Here is a 25409-nt window from a genome sequence, read left to right on the forward strand (position 1 = left end):
GTTTAAGAACATTGTACAATGAAAAATAGGGTGCATGTTTCTGTCTTTAAATAGAGTGTTTCTTACATGTTAATAAAAAATGTTTGAAAGGTACACTAGATAGAATAAGTTTGTAGTTGTAAAGTCTACCACACCTGCTGTTTGTATTTGCAACATTGTGTATTGAACTTGAAAATATGCTGAACTTGTGACCTGTGAGTTCAGTTGAGTGTTCCATGAACTGTTACTATGGAAACAGGTATTAAGCAGAATGGGGGTAGGGTTGAAAGTTAAATGTGGCAATTAAATGTGAATTTGTTATAAATATTAAAGTAATATGTTATTGAAGTGAGATTTCCCATGTCAGTGCTATGTTTAGAAGTGGTGTGTTATTAAAAAAAAGGTACAATTATTTGTAATATATTTTTGAACCCCTGTATGGATTTGCGGTGCCATCGCTTTCGGTGCACCGTGGGGTTGCACCTTCAAAAAATTCCAGAAGCAGTTTGGGTTCAGTTAGAAGTCAGTTGGCAAGGGTTGATAGGTGTAACCAATAGAAATGTGTTTTAGAATTTGAAATAATCTGGGAAGCCATGTGATTTGGTATTTACATGTACATGTGTAGAGAAAGAGAGGGAAACGTTGCCATTTCTGGTTTTGCTTTGCTGAGAGAAGTGCTATACATATTGATTGTGTGCATAAGAAAATCTTTTCTGAGTGTCTGATACTTCATAATCTACATATCAATTTGAAAGGTGAGTTATACATGTGTGAGGTGTATTAAGTGTTGGATTTATTTTTAACGGTAAAATATAAATCATGAACTTTGAAATTTGACACATTTTATTAAATGTAGAAATGTTTATTACAGTTTGTTGTGATGTATTTAAATGTTGTTTAATATAGATTCTGTATAGTATTATGTGTATTTCGGAATATGGATTACTGAATATCGTAGTTTGTTTCAGTGTGTTGATATGTACATTTGTAGTATACCACATAATTTTAGGTGTTGCTTTCAATTTGGATGTGTACTGTTGTGTTAGGGTATTAGTAATTAGACTACTTTTTATTAGGGTTTAGAGAGGTATAATTGAAATATACCACATAATTTTTGGTGTTTGATATAAATTTGTAGTTTGTTCTGTGAATTTATGAGGTGTATATAGTGTTAAGGTATAGACATATCCATGCATGTTTTCAGGAATATGGTGAGACTTATAGCAGAGACATTTGAACTGTTCCTGCTTTCTATTTGACTAGGTGTAACATTATAAATAGTTGTAAATGGCAAAGCAGCAGCATAAAAATGAGGTTTGAGATATATTTGTAGCGATATTATCACTCAGGCACTTTGTATGTACTCCGAAAATCTCCCAGCACTCATGGAATCACTAGATATGACCTATGTAATCGTGTAATCCCCGAGACATAATTCTGCAGTCATAGATTCATCAATGCATTAGCTATACACGGGTTCAATCAGCGAGGCACTATCCTTGTACTGCTCTAATCACACTGTCACGATCTATGCTTTCTTCAAATCATTTAGGCAGTGCTGATGCACTTTCAAAATCATGTAGGCCCTACCTATGCAATTATGGACTCACCCAGACACTACCCTTGCACTCCTGCAATCAGCCTGTCAGGATCTATGCACTCCTCCTATCACTTAGGCAGTGCACATGCACTACCTTTAGACTTCTCCAATCACATGTACATTTGTAGTATACCACATAATTTTAGGTATTGCTTTCAAATTGGAAGTGCACGTTGTCAAGTTTAAAGGTATGCATTGAGTTGTGTGTGAAGTATGTCTGTACTTGCATATATTGGGTTAAGGTATTTCTGATTAGACTAGATTTTATAAGTCTCTAGAGAGGTACAGTTGAAATATGCCACATAATTGTTGGTGTTTGGTTCTAATTTGAAGTTTGTTCTGTGAATTTATGAGATGTACATAGTGTTGTGGTACAGAGATATTCATGCATGTTTTAGGAATATAGTGAGACTTATAGCAGAGAAAAGTGAATGGTTCCCACTTTGTATTTGTCTATGTGTATATTAAAAGTAGTTGTAAAATAGTAAAGCAGCATCACAAACTCATGCACTGCTACCATCCCCTAAGCACTACTCTTACTGTGCAGCCACGGCCCTGTCAGTATCCATGCACTCCTCCAATCGCCCATCCAGCACCATGTACTTATTCAATCACTCTTCCAGTACACAACCTGTGTTAAATTGGTTCTCCTCATTCCTCCTGAATAAATCCCAAGGCTTTAAGGTGAACCCATCCTGCACCGGTTACGCTAGGGGTTCCCCAAGGTTCAGCACTCTCTCCCACGCTCATTAATCTGTTCATGGAGCATCTAACTTAAATGCTCAAGTCATCCAGTATTCACAATCACATGTGAATGATACTCAACTATACATGAATATCGCATCCCCTGAGGACATTATGGGGTATATTACCAAGCAATAGCAATAATTATCGCTATTGCTTGGTTAGAGACAAAAATTTACCGCTGAGCTGCGGTGATTTTTATCGCAGATAAAGCTTGGTATTACCAAGGTTTATCGCAAATGCGATAAAAAAGGGCCGCAATGCATGAATATCGCTGAAAAGTCAGCGATATTCATGCATTACCGAGCTAATGCTCTTAGCCATGTTATCCACGTCCCATTGGATAACATGGCTAAGAACTGCTCAGGGCAGGTGTTAGCTTTTGGAGATATTCGCGCTTAGCGCGAATATCTCCAAAAGTTGGTAATAGGAGATAGCGATGTTAGCGACTGTTTCCAGTCGCTAACATCTTGGCACGCCCACTTTGCATGTCATTAGTGATAAATATCACTGACATGCAAAGTGGGGCCCAAGATGGTCGCTATCTCCTACTAGCTGTCGCTAACTGGTGTTAGTGACAGCTAGGTAATAGGGAGATCATTTTATCTCCGCTTTCTTGGCTTTTAAAGCCAAAAAAGCAGAGATAAACCCCCTTGATAATATGCCCCTCAGTCCCTTAACTCAGTCCTACTGGAAATGCAAAGCTGGCTGACAAGTAACCACCTGAAACTAAATGCTCTATAAACAGAATTCCTCCTTATCTCACCCCATAAGCAATCACGAGACATTCAACAATGGTTGAATCAGCTTCCAGCTCTTAACTGCAGACCTCACCTCGTTGACTCGGCATCCTTGCTTGGTATCATACTAGACAAGAGGTTGATCATGCAAAAAAAATCAGTTCCCTCACCAAATGAGGGAACATCCAACTCAGCATCCTTAGGAAGCTCAAACCTTATCTACCTGCTCATAATCTAAAGGTTGCAGTGCAAGCATTGGTGATCGCAAAGCTGGACTATGGCAGTGCTACGCTGTGTGGCCTGCCCAGAGTGATAACGGCCCCCATTAGGGAGCCCCACAATGTGGCAGCCAGGCTCGTTACGGGTACAAAAAAATTCAACCACATCTCTCCGGACCTGCTAGCTCTGAAATGACTACCCTATGAAGCTCAGATACAGCCGAAAATTGCATGCATGACTCACAAAGCCATCCACATCAAGACCCCTATGTACTTCTCTCAGAAATTGGAGCTCATGTGGTTCAAGAGCCTCTAGAAGTGCCAGCATCCTATTACTGAAACCACAAAAATTCAAGAAAAAAAATATCTATAATCGATCTTTTTCATGTATGAATGCCAAGGATCTGGAACTCTCTTCCCCCCGAAGTCAGGGTGATCCCTTCCTCTGCCATGTTAAAATCAGAAGTTAAGGAGCTCTTGGTGAAAAAATATCTGCCTCAGTCCTCCTTCCCCACTTGACTCTCAGACCTTTGATGCTGCTCTGTGCCCTAGATGCTATGTTCTTGAGAATGTTAAACATTCTAAATATGTGTACTTGTCGATTTGATGATTATTTGTGTGTTCCATGTACTTATAAATTCACCATGCACTCTCTTTGCAGCACTGTAATCATCCAGTCACTACTCATGTACTCATGCAATGACCCTGGCACTAATATACTCACGGTAACAATCCTCTGTGCACCATCCATGCAGATCTCTAACCAGGTACATACTACTGATTCACTCCTCCAATTATCCTGGTAGTACCTCTGCATGTCCCACAATCTCCCTGTCAGTACCAATGCATTACTCCAATCACCCATTCACATCATGTACTTATCCAATCATTCTGCCAATACCCAAACCCTTATAAATTCACCATGCACTACCTTTGCACCACTGTAATCATCCAGCTAGTATATGTACTCAAGCAATAACCCAGTCACTAACTCATGCACTAATACAATCCCCTGTGCACTATCCAAGCAGACCTCTAGCCACCTACACACTACTGATTCACTCTTCTAATTACCCAGGTAGTATCCATGCAGTCCAACTATCCCCCTGTCACTCATTCTGCACTCCTCCAATCACCCACCCAGTACCATGTCGTTTTCCATTAACTCCACCGATACCTAAGCACTTATATATTCACCATACACTCTCTTTGCAGCACTGTAATAATCCAGTCACTACCCATGACTCAGGCAATGACCCAGGCACTAACTCATGCAGTGCTACAATCCTCTGTGCACTATCCATGCAGGCTTCTAACCACCTACTCACTACTGATTCACTCCTCCAATTACCCAGGTAGTAGCCATGCACTCCAGCAATCTCCCTGTCATTCCCCATGCACTCTTCCAATCAACCATTTAGCACCATGTAGTTTTCTACTCACTTTGCCAATACCCAAGCACTTATAAATTTACCATGCTCTCCCTTTGCCGCACTGTAATTATCCAGTCACTACCCATGTACTCATGTAATGACCCAGGCACTACCATATGCACTGCTAGAATCCTCTGTGCACTATCCATGCAGACCTCTTACGAGGTACACACTACTGATTCACTCCTCTAATTAAACAGGTAGTACCATTGCACTCCAGCAACCCCCCTCTTACCCCCATGCACTCCTCAATCACCCATCCATCACCATGTAGTTTTCCAATCATTCCACCAATACCCAAGCACTTATAAATTTACCATGCACTCTCTTTGCACTACTGTGATCATCCAGTCAGTATCTATGTACTCATGCAAGTAATCTCAGTCAGTAACGCATACACTAATACAGTCCCCTGTGCACTATCCATGCTGACCTCTAACCACCTACACACTAGTGTTTCACTGCTCTAATTACCCAGGTAGTACCCATGCAGTCCAGCAAACCCCCTGTCACTCCCCATGCACTCCTCCAATCACTCATCCAGCACCATGTAGTTTTCTAATCACTCCCAATACCCAAGGACTTATAAATTCACCATGCACTCTCTTTGCAGCACTGTAATCATCCAGTCACTACCCATGTACTCATGCATTGACTCAGGCACTAACATATGCACTGCTACAATCCTCTGTGCACTATCAATGCAGATCTCTATCCACCTACACACTATTGATTCACTCCTCTGATTACCCAGGCAGTACCCATGCAGTCCAGCAAACCCCCTCTCACTCCCCATGAACTCCTCCAATCACCTATTCAGCACCATGTACTTTTCCAATCACTCTGCCAATACCAAAGCACTTATAAATTCACCATTCACTCTCTTTGCAGCACTGTAATCATCCAGTTACTACCCATGTATTAATGCAATGAGTCAGGCACTAACTCGTGCACTGCTACAATCCTCTGTACACTATCCATGCAGACCTCTAACCAGCTACACACTACTGATACACTCCTCCAATTACCCAGGTAGTACCCGTGCAGTCCCACAATCTCCCTGTCAGTCCCAATGCATTACTCCAATCACCAATTCACATCATGTACTTATCCAATCATTCTGCCAATACCCAAACCCTTATAAATTCACCATGCACTACCTTTGCACTATTGTAATCATCCAGTTAGTATCTATGTACTCAAGCAATAACCCAGTCACTAACTCATGCAATATTACAATCCCCTGTGCACTATCCATGCAGACCCCTAACCACCTACACACTACTGATTCACTCTTCTAATTACCCAGGTAGTACCCATGCAGTCCAACTATCTGCCTGTCACTCTCCATGCACTCCTCCAATCACCCATCCAGTACCATGTAGTTTTCCATTCACTTCACCAATACCTAAGCACTTATAAATTCACCATACACTCTCTTTGCAGCACTGTAATAATCCAGTCACTACCCATGTACTCAGGCAATGACCCAGGCACTAACTCATGCAGTGCTACAATCCTCTGTGCACTATCCATGCAGGCCTCTAACCGGGTACAAACTACCGATTCACTCCTCCAATTACCCAGGTAGTAGCCATGCACTCCAGCAATCTCCCTGTCGTTCCCCATGCATTCTTCCAATCACCCATTTAGCACTGTGTAGTTTTCTAATCACTTTGTCAATACCCAAGCACTTATAAATTTACCATGCACTCCCTTTGCAGCACTGTAATTATCCAGTCACTACCCATGTACTCATGCAATGACCCAGGCACTACCATATGCACTGCTATAATCCTCTGTGCACTATCCAGGCAGACCTCTTACCAGGTACACAATACTGATTCACTCCTCTAATTACCCAGGTAGTGCCCATGCACTGCAGCAATTCCCCTGTTACTCCCCATGCACTCCTCCAATCACCCATCCAGCACAATGTAGTTTTCCAATCACTCTGCCAATACCCAATCACTTATAACTTTACCATGCACTCTCTTTGCACTACTGTGATCCTCCAGTCAATATCTATGTACTCATGCAATGACCCAGTCAATAACGCATGCACTATTACAGCCCCCTGTGCACTATCAATGCAGACCTCTAACCACCTACATACTAATGTTTCACTGCTCTAATTACCCAGGTAGTACCCATGCAGTCCAGCAAACCCCCTGTCACTCCCCATGCACTCCTCCAATCACCCATTCAACACCATATACTTTTCCAATCACTCTGCCAATACAGAAGCACTTATAAATTCACCATACACTCTCTTTGCAGCACTGTAATCATCCAGTTACTACCCATGTACTCTAGCAATGAGTCAGGCACTATCTCATGCACTGCTACAATCCTCCGTACAGTATCCATGCAGACCTCTAACCAGCTACACACTACTGATACACTCCTCCAATTACCCAGGTAGTACCCATGCACAACAGAAGGCACTCCTCCGATCATGTATTGAAACACTCTGCCAATACTGAAGCACTCATAAATTCACTGTGCACTCTCTTTGCAGTAGTCGAATCATCCAGTCAGTATGCATGTACTCATGCAATGACCCAGGTACAAAATCATATACTGCTACAATCCCTAAGCACTAGTCTTGCAGTGCAATCATCACCCTGTCAGCACCCATGCACTCCTTCAATCACCCATCCAGCATCATGTACTTATCCAATCACTCCGCCAAAACCCAAGCAGTTCATTTTCATTTTCAAAGCTTTATTCGACATTTTTCTTAAAAGCATCCGTCTCTACCCTATACAATAAATACTAAAGTTAAAAAAACTTTTTTTTTTTTAAAAACATATTAAACAGTGACAGTCGAATACTTTGCACGAATAAAATTTATACTTAGTTCATATAAATTGTTAAAAAGAATATTTCAGATGGAAGAGCATTTGGAACATGGCAGCCATACTTCATTACATTACATTGACAATAATGAGCGGGAACGTATTACCCAGGCCCAGGCAAGAAATTTTGCTACCGCAATCACAAATGGTGTAGAGCATTCAGGTTCTAATATTCTAAGTGCTTTCGATTGACTACGAGTACCAATGTTTAAAAAGACTGGCTTTAGCCATTTACGCCGTGGGCTGGCATATAAAGGGCAACAAAACAATAAATGGGAGATGTGCTCTATTTGGTCCTTACAATGATGACAATGTTCATCCCGCGGCGGGAACCAGTGTTTCTTAAAAGCATTCACTGGAAGTGTTCCAACGCGGAATTGGAAATATAGTTTCCTGTCATGCGGGCGTTCAATTATGTCCCAATACGCTTCACACGATGGAAACATTTTAATGTCCAAAAAGCGAGATGACAAATTAGGTACGGATCCTTTGTGATACATTGTTGAGTACACCATCTCCCAATACATTTCTTTCAGTTTTGTTTTTGATGGAAAGCAAGCCACATCCCTGTTACCCCAAAGATGTTCCAATTTTAACTTTGCAAGTAGGTCCCGCAGTTCTTTTATCCATACAATACAATGGAAACGATCACACTTAACCACGTCTGACAATGCTATGGCATAGTGGCTTAGCTCTGGGATCACCATCAGACGCCTCCAATACAACAATGGCCGTAGCCGAGCTATGTCCTCTACATTTTTCCTGCCAAGGTCCAACTTCAAGGGGATTGTGGGCGTGCTCTGTGGGGCCATTACGAGCCCTCTCAAAAATCTATTTTCTGCCCGCCCCAAATCACCCAAGTTTGCAAAACCCCAAAGTTCGGAACCATATAAACAGGCGCTCAGTACTTTCATGGTATAAATTTCAAGAGCGCAGTTTACTGGTTTTGTCAGTGAAGCCCTATGTTTAAGGGCAACCACCCCTGCAAGCTGACTAAACTTTAGTACTGCCGTATTGATATGCGATTTCCATTTCATATCGCCCTGCAAGATGATTCCTAGATAGGAAAAAGCATCAACTTTCTCGAGTGGGGTGCCCTTGTACGTTATCACACCTTAAAACGTAGACTGATAGTTAAGGCACATGAATTTAGTCTTAGATGTATTCAATTCAAGGCCCCTGCTATCACAAAATTCACCAAAGGCATCAACCACTTTTTGGAGACCACTCGGTGTACGCAAAAGTAAAAGCGTATCATCCGCAAACATTAATACGGGAACATGTGAACCTGCTATAATTGGGTCGTCACTTGGAAATTTCTTCAGATGATCGACAATTCCATTTATATAAATTGAAAATAATGTTGGGGCCAGAACACACCCTTGCCTCACCCCTCGCTCCACCGGAAAGGGCTCAGTCACTTCTCCCTGCTTGCCTCACCTGATTTTAGCGAAGTCATTTTCATGGAGGCGCACTAGCAGGGTGAGCAGTTCTTGACTTATGCCTACATCAGCCAGGGTCTGCCACAGTTTTTCTCTTGGGACCAGGTCAAAGGCTGCTTTTAAGTCCACAAAGACAGCGTATAGTGTGCACTTTTTTAAGGTGACATTTCTCCAATAGATGGTTATGAAGTAGAAAACTTGGCCAACACTACTGGTCAGGGGGCGGAACCCTGCTTGGTATGGTGACAATATATTTTTTTCATCAATCCATTGTTGCAGTTTATTCTGGACTAAACGCCCCATAAGTTTTTGCGCAGTATCAATGAGACTGATGGGTCTATAGTTTTTTGCCTGTGTTTTGTCACCTTTTTTAAATATAGGGATAATTTCCGCTCCCTTCCATGAAGCGGGCACTTCCCCTCCCATAGCCACTGCATTTGCCAACCATGTGAAGTAAGTGCACCATGAATTCCTGTCGGATAGAAACACATCTGCCGGGATTCCATCCATGCCCGGTGCTTTTCCCCCCGATACACAATCCAAGGCCATGCTAACGTATTTGATGTTTAAAAAAGACACTTGGGGGGGGGGATCAAAGGTATGCATTGGATTACGGGCATACTGTGGTTTCAAAAACTCAGTCCATTCATTTTTAGCAACATGGTTATGTGGTTGTGCAGCTATCCCTCCCCTATCCCATTTTACTGTGGCCCAAAATAACTTGGAATCCTTGGCTGCGCAAGCCTGTTTCAGCTCGCACCAGCGTTCTTCGTCCCAACATTTCCTGGCTTGTTTTTGTGTCAATCTATAGCTATCTCTCGCCTTCCTAACTGTTGTGGCATTACCCGTTCTCAATTCAGTACTTAAGTTATGTCGTGCCAGTCTACAGCTCTTGTCATACCATCCCTGCCTTGGTTGTTCCTTTTTAACTCTTCTTGGATCTACAGATTTGATGAAGAAGCTTTGAAGTTTACAGAAGAGGTTTTTATGTGCCTCCATCATATAGACCTGGAAGTTTGGAATCCCACAATGGGACTTGATGTTATTTACTTCCTCTATCACTACTTTTTTGAGGTCCTCTAATTTCGCTATATCTTCAATCAACATTCTCCATTTTAAATGGCGCTGGTTGTTTGAACACACAACATCTTGAGTCACACGTTCATTTTTATTGACATGATCTGTGGTCTCATAGTAAGAGTGAAAGGTCATGCAAAGGGGATTGTGGTCACTTTCCAATCTTACTTCCACAGACATGTCTATCAATTTGCTCCATGCACTTACATCTATTAAAAAATAATCAATTCTGCTTGATGCACGTCCATTATCAAATGTATTGTTCCCTTTTAGGTCAGAGGGCGTACGCCCATTTGCCGCTCTCAATCCTCTTGCTAAGCAGAGACTCTTTAACTGAATTGCCACTGTACTCCATCTTTTGACGGCAGGCACCTCCAACTGTGGTATTCCCCACTTAATGTCCTCCTCCTCGGACAGAATTCTATCCTCTTCGCCCAAGGGTTCGAAGGTGGAATTAAAATCCCCACCCACGATAACGTGGGATTGAGGTTCCAACAATTCAAGATCCTGTTCTAGAGTAGTTAATACTTCTGAGGATTTGCCGGCTCCAACCCCCCTGGCATAGACATTGAACAGAGCGAGTTCTTGGCCGCTGTCCCATCTAATATTTAATGATAAAATATAATTTGATGGTAAAGATCTTTGTGTTATTAAACAGTTCAGCGACTGGTTAATCCAAATTAGTAGACCTTCAGAAGGACGTCCTTTGCGATTTCTAATTGCTGGTATATAAACGTTTAGATACCCCTGACGAAAAATTGGATTTGGTGACCAAGTTTCTTGTAACATGATAATGTCATGTTGGTCAATAAAATAAGCCCACTCAGGTGTGGATATCTTATTCGTTATACCTGCTATATTCCACGAGATGAGGGTCGAAGAGGGTTTTCCTAAGTGTGGCCCTGGATGGCCCATCTCCACAACATTTTCAACAGGGTCAATACTCATTATTTTTCCACCCTCCAATACTACCTCACTCTCTGCCCTTGCCCTATTTTTACCATATGGGTCTTTATCTACCTCTCCAGAATTTGAATCTCGAAATTCCCTGCATTCAATTGACTGTTTACTAAATTGTGTGCATGCCAAATTAACTACCATTCCATTGGTTTGCCTTCTCTGTAATTTAGCTGGCAGATATTTGCGCCCTGCGAGTCAATCGCAATCATTTAAATTGGATATGGCCGAGAATCTATTTTCCAGGTTCAACCCCCAATCACAACTTGGGCCATCCCTAGCACTTCTACCACCCACAACAGACCACTTGATCCTTAAAACACTTGGCTTTGCCACTAGTCCTCTACTGCTATAGAAGAAGTCTAGCGTGAGTGGTATTAGTTCTGCCGTTCTGCGTTGGGGGGGGAATAGATTAAGCAGGATTTCCGGTAGTACTTCTGGGTCCTTTAGGTTCAGTACCACACAGTCCCCCGCAAATTTCTTGGGTTTATTCCCTATCCACTTCACTCGTCTTGCTGTAATCATGTCTTCTGTCAGCTTTTCTTTTCCCCAGGGAGAAATATGCATGTTATTGCTCAACCAATGCAATGCTTTTTTGAACAGGGTTTCAGGTAGCTCAATCTGGCCTGCGTTCAGTGGTGGCACATTTGCGAGAACAAGAATCAGGGGTGACGCTTCTATGATTAGCTCCACAGGTCCTATCTCTAGAATTGGCCCTGGATCTGCGATATTCCCTGAAATTACTGTGGGGCCATCAGCTGCGGGGTTAGTTGGTTGTATACCAGGATTTAATCTTGTTGGCTGAATGGGAGCTAAAACATCTACTGCTCCCCCAGATGCAATTTCTATAGATTGCCTTTCGTTAATTTTGCCTAATACCAAATTCGGTAATTCCCCCACATTATCATTAGTAGTTTTTAAAAGAGTCTCCAATTTACTAACTTTATCAGTGAGGTGATCAATTTTAGATATCAGCGGTTTAATTATCCGATTTAGTTTAGTATCCAACATACCCATGAGTTTCTTTATAATGGCGTCATCCCATCCTATACTCCCATTTTCTTCTCCCACTTTTCCTTCTATGGTACTCTTGCTAGGGGGAGTTGCTGGTCTTTTCCTATTCGACCTCAGCCCTTCTCTTTTGGGGAGAGTCTTAGTACCCCCTCTGACTACTCTTGGGGCGGGGACAGGTGCCAATGGAGACATATAACCCTTGACTGACTCTGGGTCATGATGGGAGGCATCTATATCATCCCCCACTATTATGTCTGTATTAGTTTCTAGATTTGAAACCATGGAGACGTTTAGTACTAGACCATCGGTGTTATGCTGGATAGATGGATCTATAACATTTACTGCATCCGAATCTGTCAAAATCATGCCTAAATTTTCCCCTTGGAAGGATGTTGGTGAGATGCTAAGACCCAAAGAAGACCACCTGCACTAAATAGTTGTCCATAGTGTTAGTGGGAGCAATGGGGGTCTTCTGTTTAGACATATATGGGACTAATAGCGACTAGGTAATTATAAGGAATGTGTTAACGTCCCTTACCAATGTAAGTGTACTCACACTTCACCCCACTTCCCCCAGGGACAGTCAATAAAAGAGCCAAAGATATCTAAGTACCTCACAATAAGATTTTTTACAGGTGGTATGGTCCAGTCCAGTCGTGGCCAGTCTTGGACTGTCTTAGACTGTCCGCCCTTTGTCCGGGCTTAGTCCGGGCGTCCCGCTCGCGCCCCGCGACACGGAGAGTGCCGTCAATTTGAAGCGCCTCCGGGCGCGGTGACCCCGGTGATGGGTTCCGGGTCGCAGGGCAGGCTGGGAGGTGTAGTCTCCCTCCGCTTGGCGGCCGCGAGATGGACTACAGCGGCGGCGGGAGGGAGACCAATGCACAGGCAAACAGATTGTGAGGCGGAATCTGCGTTTCCAGGTAGGAATCTCCTCTTAATGGACGGCAGAGCACCCGCTCCACCGAGAGTGCCGTCAATTTGAAGCGCCTCCGGGCGCGGTGACCCCGGTGATGGGTTCCGGGTCGCAGGGCAGGCTGCGAGGTGTTGTCTCCCTCCGCTCGGCAGCCGCGAGATGGACTACAGCGGCGGCGGGAGGGAGACCAATGCACAGGCAAACAGATTGTGAGGCGGAATCAGCGTTTCCAGGTAGGATTCGTGTTAGACCTGGCACCTTGGCGTGAGTTTCCCTTCCACTTTTTGCTGTTGTGCCTCAAATGTTTTGCTGGTGTCTGCTACTCAGGGCACTGCGCCACGGCCAACCCGTGCCGCAGTGCAAGTGCTCCCTACTGTAAAGTGTACATGTGATTGATGTCCATGATTGGTTCATTGGGTTCACTGTTAGTCCCTAGTAAAGTGCACCAGGAGTGCCAGGGCTTGTGAATGCCAATACTGCTAGTGGGCCTGCAGCGCTGGTTGCGCCACCCACAGAAGCAGCCTTAAAATGTGTCAAGGGTCTGCCATTGCAGAACCTACGTGCAGTCTGGTACTGTCACACTGGCTGGGCAAGTGCACACACTTGCCAGCCCCTAAAACCTTCCCTTAACTTCATATTAGTCACCCCTATGGTAGGCCTGAGGGCAGGGTGCATTGTAAGTGTAAGGTAGGACATGCCCTGATGTGTGTGGCATGTCCTAATAGTGAATTACTGCCAAATTCGTTTTTCACTATTGTAAGGCTACCAGTTCCCTTTAGGCCAGTTGGGCTGCTGGAATTATTACACTCTATAATCCCAGCAGGCTCAGGGAACATGGTAGAAATTAATGTTTAGTATGCCTGAACTCAGAATAATAAAATACTTCTTTTAGTAAAGTTTATTTTAATATCCTGTGTTTGCAAATGCTACTTTTAGAAAGTTAGCATTTGCTGGCCTAACCATTTCAGCCCGCCTCTGCTTGGATGTGGATCTGACTGTCTGGTGTGTGTGAGTGACAGGGCTGGGAGTTGACAGGTAGTGATTAGTAGGATGACCCCTTAGTGGGTGGTGGGAGTTTCCCCTGAATGATGCATCAGGCTGTGCCCCTGCCTCCACAATGCTGGCTCCGCCCTCCTGGGGAGCAACTGATGACTCAGCCTGCACCTGGCCCAGGAAGGACCGAAGCCTGTCAACAAAGTGCTCAAGCTGCCCCTGCCTTCACAATGCCGGCTCTGCCCCCCTGGGGAGCGGCTGATGTGCCTGCCCTCACACTGAATGCAGAAGCCAGAAGTACCCACAACAAGTACTCAGAGACTGGAGCAGTTATGCAGAGGCCCCCCTGGCTTGCTAGAACAAAAGAAACTGGGTATAAAAGAAGGAGCCCTGCTCCTTGTAAATTAGATCCTGTTTGTGCTACAAGAGAAACTCTGCCCGAAGAGAAGGACCTGGAAGGACTACAAGGAGGAGTGCTGACTCTGGCCTGTGTCTGGTGCCTTGCTGCCAAAGGAGAGGAAGAGAAAAGACTACAAGAGACTTTTGCTTTATTTTGACTTTGTGCCAAACTCTGCTGAAAAGATCTCCAAGGGCTTGCTGTGGAACTTGCCCCCTGACCAGCGCTCCAGGAACAGTGAGCGCTACCCCCTGACTAAGGCATCTGCTGTGTGTGCTGCTTATCGCTGCAGCGCTGATTGAGGAGGACGAGGGCATCTACCCCCCTGCACACCGTGACCGTGAGTTCAGCCAGCCGCCCTAGCATCGTGAGGCCCAGCCGCCGCTGGCCCGAGCACCGCGACGGCGTCTGCCTTTCGCCCCACGAGAACAAAGTAACGGAGGACCCGTCCGGTCCAAGCATCGAGGTCTACTGGGCTCAAGCGCCGTAGACTCCCCCGCAAAGACGGACTGCCGCCCTTCTGTCCTCCCCCGCTATCAGCGTCCTGCCCGACTGCCCCGCTGAAAGGGCATCACCGCGACCGGCACTTTGGCTGGGTACGTCCCGCACTTGGGGACCGTACTGCCACTGCGCCACACCCAGCCGCCGCCGTCAGGACTGAAGAGAAGACTGAGTGAAGGACCTGTGACCCCATCGAGCACCGCCGCCCCCGGGTGACCCGTGACCTGCTGCCTCGAGCCGCAGCTCGCCTCGCCCGTCAAGGAAGCAACGCGACGTGGGACAGCTTCCCCCTGCAGCCGTCCTCTTCGAAGATCCCCCCAAGAAGTTCAAGGTACTGTCTTTTGCCCTCCACGGTGCGAGCGTCCTGCAACCCGAGCTCGCACCGCGCTGACTGATCTCCGGCACCCCGGGAGCCTCGCAGCTGCTGTCTGCTGGCAGCGCGAGCCGCCCTTGAATCAGAGGCTCGCTCTGCTCTTGGCCCCCGAGGCCCCGCCTGACGCTCTCTGAGGCCCGCGGCCCCCTCTCCCCGAGTCGAGCCCCGCAGGGTGACTCATTTCTGGAGCTGAGACCGCGGGAAGCGCCTTGAAGCGCTCTAAGACACTTGAACCTTCTTAAAGCTGGGCAGAAGGCCCAAAAGAGTGCGTTTATTTAAGAACTGTGACTACTGATAAAGATAACTGGAACCTGCCTACAAGAAAGTAACCAAGACTGTATTTACAAGCCTGCTTGAAACTTATATAAAAGATATATATTTTTACAAATACAGTTTGGTGTCATTGTGTGGTGGGTTGGTGGTGATGGTGTAATGTTGCAAATGTTTAACCCTATATGCCCCAGAGATTAGCCTAAGACTGCTTAAGCCACACTACCTAGAGGGTAAGCAGAGGTTGTCTTGAAGGTAACCCTCAGCCCTGACGGGGAAGAGAGAGTCCCTGCTTGTCGCCAGTGCTGCACTGGGCCAACTAGAGACTCCCCCTTCCTACATTGGTGGCAGCGGTGAGGATTCGCGAATTTACATTTGCAGTGTTTTACCTTAGCTACTGACCATTGCATAGTGATTACAGTCCAGTATCTTAGCCACAGACTTTTTGATTTTTAATTTTGCTAAAGAAGAAGATCCCTAGTGTTGCGAGCATGCCTGGCACAAACAGCGTTGATGGAGGAGAGTCCATAGCCTCTGGTGCGCAGGAGCTAGAATGGGATGCATCAAAGCTGGATGACTACACACAGAAACAACTGAGTTTTTTTTGCAGGAAGCTCAAAGTTCCACACGCAGGGTGCAAAAACAAACCTGAGTTCTACAAAGCCCTGAAGGCCTGGATGGAATCTAGGAAGGCACCTGAGGATCAGGGTGCACCTGTGGATCCTGTGGGTCTGGAAAAACCAGACAGCGTCATTAGCTTTGGCAGAGGCCTGTCGCCAGAGGAGCTGGCAGACAGACAGGCAACCAGGGATCATGAGATAAAGTTGGCAGAATTGAATTTAAAGGGCCAAATGGAGCTTGAAAGCAAAAGAATGGCTCTGGAGGAAAGAAAACTCCAATTGGAGTATGATGTGAAGATGAGGGAGATGAGTCTAAAAGAGAAAACCTTGGATCATCCTCCCTCTGGTGGCAGCGCAATGCCGGTGCAGGTAGAGTCAAGAGTGCACATCCCCAAAGATGTAGTTAAAGAGTTCTTTAAGGGGGATGACATAGGACAGTGGTTTAGGGCATATGAGGTAGCCATGTTTTCCCACCGGGTCCCTGAGAAGGATTGGGGAGCGGGGTTATGGGGAAGGTTCCTTAGCGAAGGGCGGGACACCCTGCTAGATTTGCCCACTGAAGACCAGAGATCCTATCCCCATATGAAAGAAGCTTTAATGACCAGGTATGGGCTTACCCCTGAAATGTATAGACAGAAGTTTAGGGGGTGTAATAAGCGGCCTGGGAGTACGTATGTGGAGTTTGTGACTTTTTTTTGCAGAGCACTGGATGGTTGGGTGAAGGGTAACAAAGTGAATGATTTTCAAGGTCTCTTTGATTTTATTGGATGGGAGCACTTGTCTGATCAATGTTTTCCTGAGTTACGCCAGCACCTGATTGATAGCAAGTTGTCCAACCCGAGGAAGCTTGCTGAGGAGGCGGACCGCTGGCTCAGCACCAGGGTCCACAAGGGTCCAGTGGGAGACTCCGCCAAGGGTGGGCAGGGTCCCCAGTAGAAGAGTGGGGGGGACAAGGGAAAACAGAAAGGGTTCCAAAAAGGCCCCCAAAGTAATCCCCAAGGGGACCAACAGAAAGGTTCTCAGCCTCCCCCACCCCCGAAGCAGAATGGGGCCCCGACAGGTAGACCTGTTCCAAAGGGGCCCTTCAATTGTTACAAATGTGGTGACCCGGGGCACATAGCCAGTGACCCCAAGTGTCGCCTGTTTGGAAAACCAGCACCCACTGGTGCTCCGCCCCGACAAGTGACCAGTGTTCACTTAGGAGAAGAAGTGATGGTCCCGGGGGGTGGAGATCCTGTCAGATGACCCTAGTCTCACTAGGAGACAGTGAGATGGTCCCTACAAACTACCTGCCCTCTAACACTAAAAAATATGGGCAGGTGGTTACCATCAATGGTAAGAAAGCTGAGGCTCTTAGAGACACAGGAGCCAGTGTGACTGCAGTGAGGCATCACCTGGTGTCTCAAGAGCAGGTTGTACCCCATGCCTACTGTAGGGTTGTCAACGCTGACAATTCAGAGAGTCAGTGTCCGATGGCTCAAGTTCCCTTCGAGTGGGGGGGGGTCTCTGGTACTCTGCAGGTCTGTGTGAGGAAAGCCATGCCTGTTGACTGTTTGCTAGGGAATGACTTGGAGGACTCCCCTTGGGAAAAGGTGGAGAAAACGACTCACCTGAAGATGGTGGGTCTACCTGACTGGGCGTGCGTGACCACCCGGTCAATGGCAGCCAGTAGGGGTGATCAAGAGGTCCTGGGGCCTGAAGGAGAGGCCCAGGAACCGGCCTTAGGGAGAAGGCGCAGGGTGCGCGGGAAACCGGCCCCTGAAGTTCCCACGGTCCAGGAGGAAGCAGACCTTGAGGGGGATGCCCTGGAGCCTACTGGGGAACAGATTGCCGAACTGGGGGACCTGCCTGAGCTGACCCATTGGCAGCAAGAAGGAGGCCCCTCCAGGGAGGAATTCTGCAGGGAGCAGAAAGAATGCCCTTCTCTCGTGGGTATGCGGCAGCAGGCTGCAGACCAGGCCAATGGTGTTCAGGCCAAAACACATTATGTGTACTGGGAGAATGACCTCCTGTACTCAGAGCCTAAGGCTGCTGAACCTGGGTCAGCCCGTGTGCTGGTGGTACCCCAGAAGTTCAGAGCCTTCCTACTGGGACTGGCTCATGATGTGCCTTTAGCAGGACATTTGGGGATGGACAAGACCTATGACAGGCTTGTCACCCACTTCTACTGGCCCCAAATGCACAAGAGCTCAGATGCTCATTGTAGGACCTGTCCAACTTGCCAGGCAAGTGGGAAGAGCGGAGGGAAGATCAAGGCTCCCCTCCAACCCTTCCCTGTGGTCAGTACTCCATTCCAACGAGTGGGTATTGACATTGTTGGGCCTCTGGACCCCAAGACAGCCATGGGCAACAGGTTCATCCTGGTCTTGGTGGATCATGCCACCCGGTACCCTGAAGCCATCCCTCTGAGGACAGTGACGGCCCCCGTGGTGGGGCGTGCACTGATGGGAATTTTCTCCAGAGTGGGATTCCCTCTAGAGGTGGTGAGCGACAGGGGGACCAACTTCATATCCAAGTATATGAAGTCCCTTTGGCAAGAGTGTGGTGTAACCTACAAGTTCACCACCCCTTACCATCCCCAAGGAAATGGGTTGGTTGAAAGATTCAACCGAACCCTGAAGGGCATGATCATGGGCCTGGAAGGTCCAATGAGGCGTAAGTGGGACGTCCTCTTACCATGCCTGCTCTTTGCATACCGCGAGGTGCCACAGAAGTCTCTAGGGTTCAGCCCCTTTGAGCTGCTGTATGGTCACCCCGTGAGAGGACCACTGAGTTTGGTAAAGGAAGGCTGGGAGCAATCTCCCAGGAAACCTCCCCAGAATGTATATAGCTACATGCTGGCCTTCAGAAACCAAACCAGGCGCTTCAGACAACTTGCTGAGGCAAATCTGGAAGCTAGCCAGGAGGAGATGAAGCGGTGGTACGACCAGAATGCCACTCTGGTAGAGCTTCAGCCTGGTCAAGAGGTGTATGTCTTGGCCCCAGTGGAACCCTGTGCACTTCAGGATAAGTGGACGGGCCCATTTGAGGTTGTGGAGCGCAAGAGCTCAGTGACATACTTGGTGGACATGAAGACGCCCAGGAATCCTTTAAGGGTCTTACATGTCAACCGCCTCAAGCCCCACTTGAAAAGGTCCGAAGTGGGCATGCTGTTGGCCACTGATGATGGAATGGAAGAGGAGTCTGAGCCTCTTCCTGACCTCTTAGTGGCCTGTGAGAAAGATGGGTCAGTGGATGGAGTTAACCTCTCACCCACCCTGACCCCTGAGCAACAGGAAGACTGCCGCCAATTGCTGGGGCAGTTTCCAGATCTGTTCTCCCTGGTTCCTAGTGTCACAGATTGGTGCGTCCATGATGTGGACACAGGAGACAGCTTACCTGTGAAGCACAAGGCTTACAGAGTGACTGACAGGGTCAGGGCCTGCATCAAGGAGGAGGTCTCCAAGATGCTTGCTCTTAGGGTGGTTGAGTCTTCCAGCAGTCCTTGGTCCAGCCCCGTGGTCTTGGTCCCAAAGGCTGCTGCGCCGGGAGCCACACCTGAACTCCGGTTCTGTGTGGACTACAGAGGACTCAATTCAGTCACCAAGACTGACGCGCACCCTATCCCCAAAGCTGATGAGCTCATTGATCGGCTAGGGGCTGCCCGGTTCCTCAGCACGTTTGATTTAACGTCTGGGTACTGGCAGATCGCCTTGACCGATGGGGCAAAGGAGAGGTCAGCATTCTCCACACCAGATGGGCATTTCCAGTTCCGGGTTATGCCATTTGGGATGAAGAATGCCCCAGCCACCTTTCAGAGGTTGGTCAACCAGGTGTTGGTTGGGCTGGATGAGTTCAGTGCCGCCTACCTGGATGACATCGCAGTGTTCAGTGGCACCTGGCCAGAACACCTGCGACACCTCTGGGAAGTGTTGATGGCGCTGCGCAAGGCAGGCCTCACAATCAAGGCAAGCAAGTGCCAGATTGGGCAGGGTTCAGTGGTGTACTTAGGACACCAAGTGGGGAGTGGCAAGGTGGCACCCTTGCAACCCAAAATTGAGACCATCCTGGCTTGGGAACCCCCCAAGACCCAGACTGCAGTGAGAGCCTTCCTGGGGCTCACTGGGTATTACAGGAGGTTTGTCAAGGGCTATGGCACTATTGTGACCCCCTTGACAGAGCTGACTTCTAAGAAGCAGCCCAGGAATGTGATTTGGACTGACACCTGTCAGAAGGCTTTTGACACCCTGAAGACTGCCATGTGCACGGCGCCCGTGCTCCTGGCTCCTGATTTCTCCAAGGAATTCATAGTGCAAACAGATGCTTCAGAGCATGGTGTGGGGGCTGTTCTCTCACAGATGACTGAGGAGGGCTGGGACCAACCCGTAGCCTTCATCAGTAGGAGGTTACTTCCACGGGAAAGTAGGTGGAGTGCAATAGAGCGAGAAGCATTTGCTGTGGTCTGGGCACTGAAGAAGCTGAGACCCTACTTGTTTGGGTCTCACTTCCGGGTTCAGACGGACCACAGGCCCCTCAGATGGTTGATGCAAATGAGGGGTGAGAACCCAAAACTGGTGAGGTGGTCCATCTCCCTACAGGGTATGGACTTCATGGTGGAACACCGCCCTGGCACAGATCACGCCAACGCTGATGGTCTGTCCAGATTTTTCCGCCTTAGTGATGAGGAACTCCCTGGGGAAGGGTAGTTCCCCCCACATTTCAGCTGGAGGGGACACGTGTTAGACCTGGCACCTTGGCGTGAGTTTCCCTTCCACTTTTTGCTGTTGTGCCTCAAATGTTTTGCTGGTGTCTGCTACTCAGGGCACTGCGCCACGGCCAACCCGTGCCGCAGTGCAAGTGCTCCCTACTGTAAAGTGTACATGTGATTGATGTCCATGATTGGTTCATTGGGTTCACTGTTAGTCCCTAGTAAAGTGCACCAGGAGTGCCAGGGCTTGTGAATGCCAATACTGCTAGTGGGCCTGCAGCGCTTGTTGCGCCACCCACAGAAGCAGCCTTAAAATGTGTCAAGGGTCTGCCATTGCAGAACCTACGTGCAGTCTGGTACTGTCACACTGGCTGGGCAAGTGCACACACTTGCCAGCCCCTAAAACCTTCCCTTAACTTCATATTAGTCACCCCTATGGTAGGCCTGAGGGCAGGGTGCATTGTAAGTGTAAGGTAGGACATGCCCTGATGTGTGTGGCATGTCCTAATAGTGAATTACTGCCAAATTCGTTTTTCACTATTGTAAGGCTACCAGTTCCCTTTAGGCCAGTTGGGCTGCTGGAATTATTACACTCTATAATCCCAGCAGGCTCAGGGAACATGGTAGAAATTAATGTTTAGTATGCCTGAACTCCTGTGTTTGCAAATGCTACTTTTAGAAAGTTAGCATTTGCTGGCCTAACCATTTCAGCCCGCCTCTGCTTGGATGTGGATCTGACTGTCTGGTGTGTGTGAGTGACAGGGCTGGGAGTTGACAGGTAGTGATTAGTAGGATGACCCCTTAGTGGGTGGTGGGAGTTTCCCCTGAATGATGCATCAGGCTGTGCCCCTGCCTCCACAATGCTGGCTCCGCCCTCCTGGGGAGCGACTGATGACTCAGCCTGCACCTGGCCCAGGAAGGACCAAAGCCTGTCAACAAAGTGCTCAAGCTGCCCCTGCCTTCACAATGCCGGCTCCGCCCCCCTGGGGAGCGGCTGATGTGCCTGCCCTCACACTGAATGCAGAAGCCAGAAGTACCCACAACAAGTACTCAGAGACTGGAGCAGTTATGCAGAGGCCCCCCTGGCTTGCTAGAACAAAAGAAACTGGGTATAAAAGAAGGAGCCCTGCTCCTTGTAAATTAGATCCTGTTTGTGCTACAAGAGAAACTCTGCCCGAAGAGAAGGACCTGGAAGGACTACAAGGAGGAGTGCTGACTCTGGCCTGTGTCTGGTGCCTTGCTGCCAAAGGAGAGGAAGAGAAAAGACTACAAGAGACTTTTGCTTTATTTTGACTTTGTGCCAAACTCTGCTGAAAAGATCTCCAAGGGCTTGCTGTGGAACTTGCCCCCTGACCAGCGCTCCAGGAACAGTGAGCGCTACCCCCTGACTAATATTAGAAGGGTAAGAGTGCCTTCAAGGGAATTTGTTTACATAAACTTAAGTTATTTAAACCAAAATTGGAGGGATAAATAAATAGTCCCTGTGTGGATTCAATCTTTCTATGAATACAACAACTCACATAACATTCAACAAATCAAAACTACATCAAAACACAAAGACTGACAAGGTGTATAGACAAAAGGTTTTTATCAAAAAATAATTGAATCAATATATACAGTAAAACAAAGGTCTGAAGGTCTATAAATAATAAAGATATATAACACAACAGAACCTAAGAACACCTATCCAATACAGTACAATAAATGATACAAAAGGAAGAGGTGAAGGTCGACGTTTCGGTCTCTTTAAAAAATACTTTTTGAGACCATCTTCAGGACTGGAGTCAATAAAAACTGTATAATGACCAACCCTGACTAAGGCATCTGCTGTGTGTGCTGCTTATCGCTGCAGCGCTGATTGAGGAGGACGAGGGCATCTACCCCCCTGCACACCGTGACCGTGAGTTCAGCCAGCCGCCCTAGCATCGTGAGGCCCAGCCGCCGCTGGCCCGAGCACCGCGACGGCGTCTGCCTTTCGCCCCACGAGAACAAAGTAACGGAGGACCCGTCCGGTCCAAGCATCGAGGTCTACTGGGCTCAAGCGCCGTAGACTCCCCCGCAAAGACGGACTGCCGCCCTTCTGTCCTCCCCCGCTATCAGCGTCCTGCCCGACTGCCCCGCTGAAAGGGCATCACCGCGACCGGCACTTTGGCTGGGTACGTCCCGCACTTGGGGACCGTACTGCCACTGCGCCACACCCAGCCGCCGCCGTCAGGACTGAAGAGAAGACTGAGTGAAGGACCTGTGACCCCATCGAGCACCGCCGCCCCCGGGTGACCCGTGACCTGCTGCCTCGAGCCGCAGCTCGCCTCGCCCGTCAAGGAAGCAACGCGACGTGGGACAGCTTCCCCCTGCAGCCGTCCTCTTCGAAGATCCCCCCAAGAAGTTCAAGGTACTGTCTTTTGCCCTCCACGGTGCGAGCGTCCTGCAACCCGAGCTCGCACCGCGCTGACTGATCTCCGGCACCCCGGGAGCCTCGCAGCTGCTGTCTGCTGGCAGCGCGAGCCGCCCTTGAATCAGAGGCTCGCTCTGCTCTTGGCCCCCGAGGCCCCGCCTGACGCTCTCTGAGGCCCGCGGCCCCCTCTCCCCGAGTCGAGCCCCGCAGGGTGACTCATTTCTGGAGCTGAGACCGCGGGAAGCGCCTTGAAGCGCTCTAAGACACTTGAACCTTCTTAAAGCTGGGCAGAAGGCCCAAAAGAGTGCGTTTATTTAAGAACTGTGACTACTGATAAAGATAACTGGAACCTGCCTACAAGAAAGTAACCAAGACTGTATTTACAAGCCTGCTTGAAACTTATATAAAAGATATATATATTTTACAAATACAGTTTGGTGTCATTGTGTGGTGGGTTGGTGGTGATGGTGTAATGTTGCAAATGTTTAACCCTATATGCCCCAGAGATTAGCCTAAGACTGCTTAAGCCACACTACCTAGAGGGTAAGCAGAGGTTGTCTTGAAGGTAACCCTCAGCCCTGACGGGGAAGAGAGAGTCCCTGCTTGTCGCCAGTGCTGCACTGGGCCAACTAGAGACTCCCCCTTCCTACAATTCTCCTCTTAATGGACGGCAGAGCACCCGCTCCACCGAGAGTGCCGTCAATTTGAAGCGCCTCCGGGCGCGGTGACCCCGGTGATGGGTTCCGGGTCGCAGGGCAGGCTGGGAGGTGTAGTCTCCCTCCGCTCGGTGGCCGCGAGATGGACTACAGCGGCGGCGGGAGGGAGACCAATGCACAGGCAAACAGATTGTGAGGCGGAATCAGCGTTTCCAGGTAGGATTCTCTTCTTAATGGACGGCAGAGCACCCGCTCCACCGAGAGTGCCGTCAATTTGAAGCGCCTCCGGGCGCGGTGACCCCGGTGATGGGTTCCGGGTTGCAGGGCAGGCTGGGAGGTGTAGTCTCCCTCCGCTCGGCGGCCGCGAGATGGACTACAGCGGCGGCGGGCGGGAGACCAATGCACAGGCAAACAGCGTTTCCAGGTAGGATTCTCCTCTTAATGGACGGCAGAGCAGTTACAAAATCACCAATCACTGTCCTTGTAGCACTCTAATCATCCAGTTACAACCTATGTACTCATGCAATAACCTAGTCACTAACTCATGCACTTGCACAATCCTCAATGCACTACCCAAGCAGACCTCTAACCATCTACACACTACTGATTCACTCCTTCAATTACCCAGGTTGTACGCATGCAGTCCAGCAATCCCACTGTCACTCCACATGCACTCCTCGGATCACCCATTCAGCACCATGTAGTTTTCTAATCACTGCGCCAATACCCAAGCAGTTATATATTCACCATGCACTCACCATGCAGTACTCTAATCATCCAGGCAGTACCCATGTACTCATGCAATGGTCCGGGCACTAAAACATACACTGCTTCAATCCCCTGAGCACTTTCTATACACTCCAGCCATCGCCGTGTCATTACCCTTGCACTCCTCCAATCACTCAGCCAGTATCATGTCATATCATGTCCAGTCACTCTGACAATACCCAAGTATTTGTAAATTCACCATGCATGATCCTTTCAGTACTCTAATCATCCAGGCAGTACCCATGTACTCATGCAATGATCCAGGTACTAACCATGCACTTCTACAATCACCTGTGTACTACACATGCTGTCCTCTAATCTTCTACACACTATTCATGCACTCTTCCAATTACCTAGGTAGTACAGTTCCGCTGCTCTAATCATTGTGGTAATATCATTGTATATATTTTTATATTTAAAAATGTGAATATTTAGGGGGCGTAGCTTGGACGGCAGGAGGAATGGCCGCCTGAACCGAGTGCTCCGCGGGAAGGGAGAGCGAGTTCTATGCTACCACTGCTTCCAGCGGCGCAATTCGGCCCGGATCCACAGCACCTGCACCCGGTCCCTTGCTGCACACACCGATGACCTGATATCGGACTGAGACCGCTTTTGAGGGACTTTGCTGGCCTTCGGGCAGCCGCGTGACCCTCGCCCGGGCTTTGCCCAAAATGGCGGCGCCCTGTCGCGGCTGCAGCGCCTGATCCCCGAGAGAGCTGAAGGTGCTCTTACTGTCTGCAAACGACCCCCGCCGGCAGTAAAGGACTCACA

The sequence above is a fragment of the Lissotriton helveticus genome, chromosome 7 (genome assembly GCF_964261635.1).
Source record: "Lissotriton helveticus chromosome 7, aLisHel1.1, whole genome shotgun sequence".
Classification (NCBI taxonomy): Eukaryota; Metazoa; Chordata; class Amphibia; order Caudata; family Salamandridae; genus Lissotriton; species Lissotriton helveticus.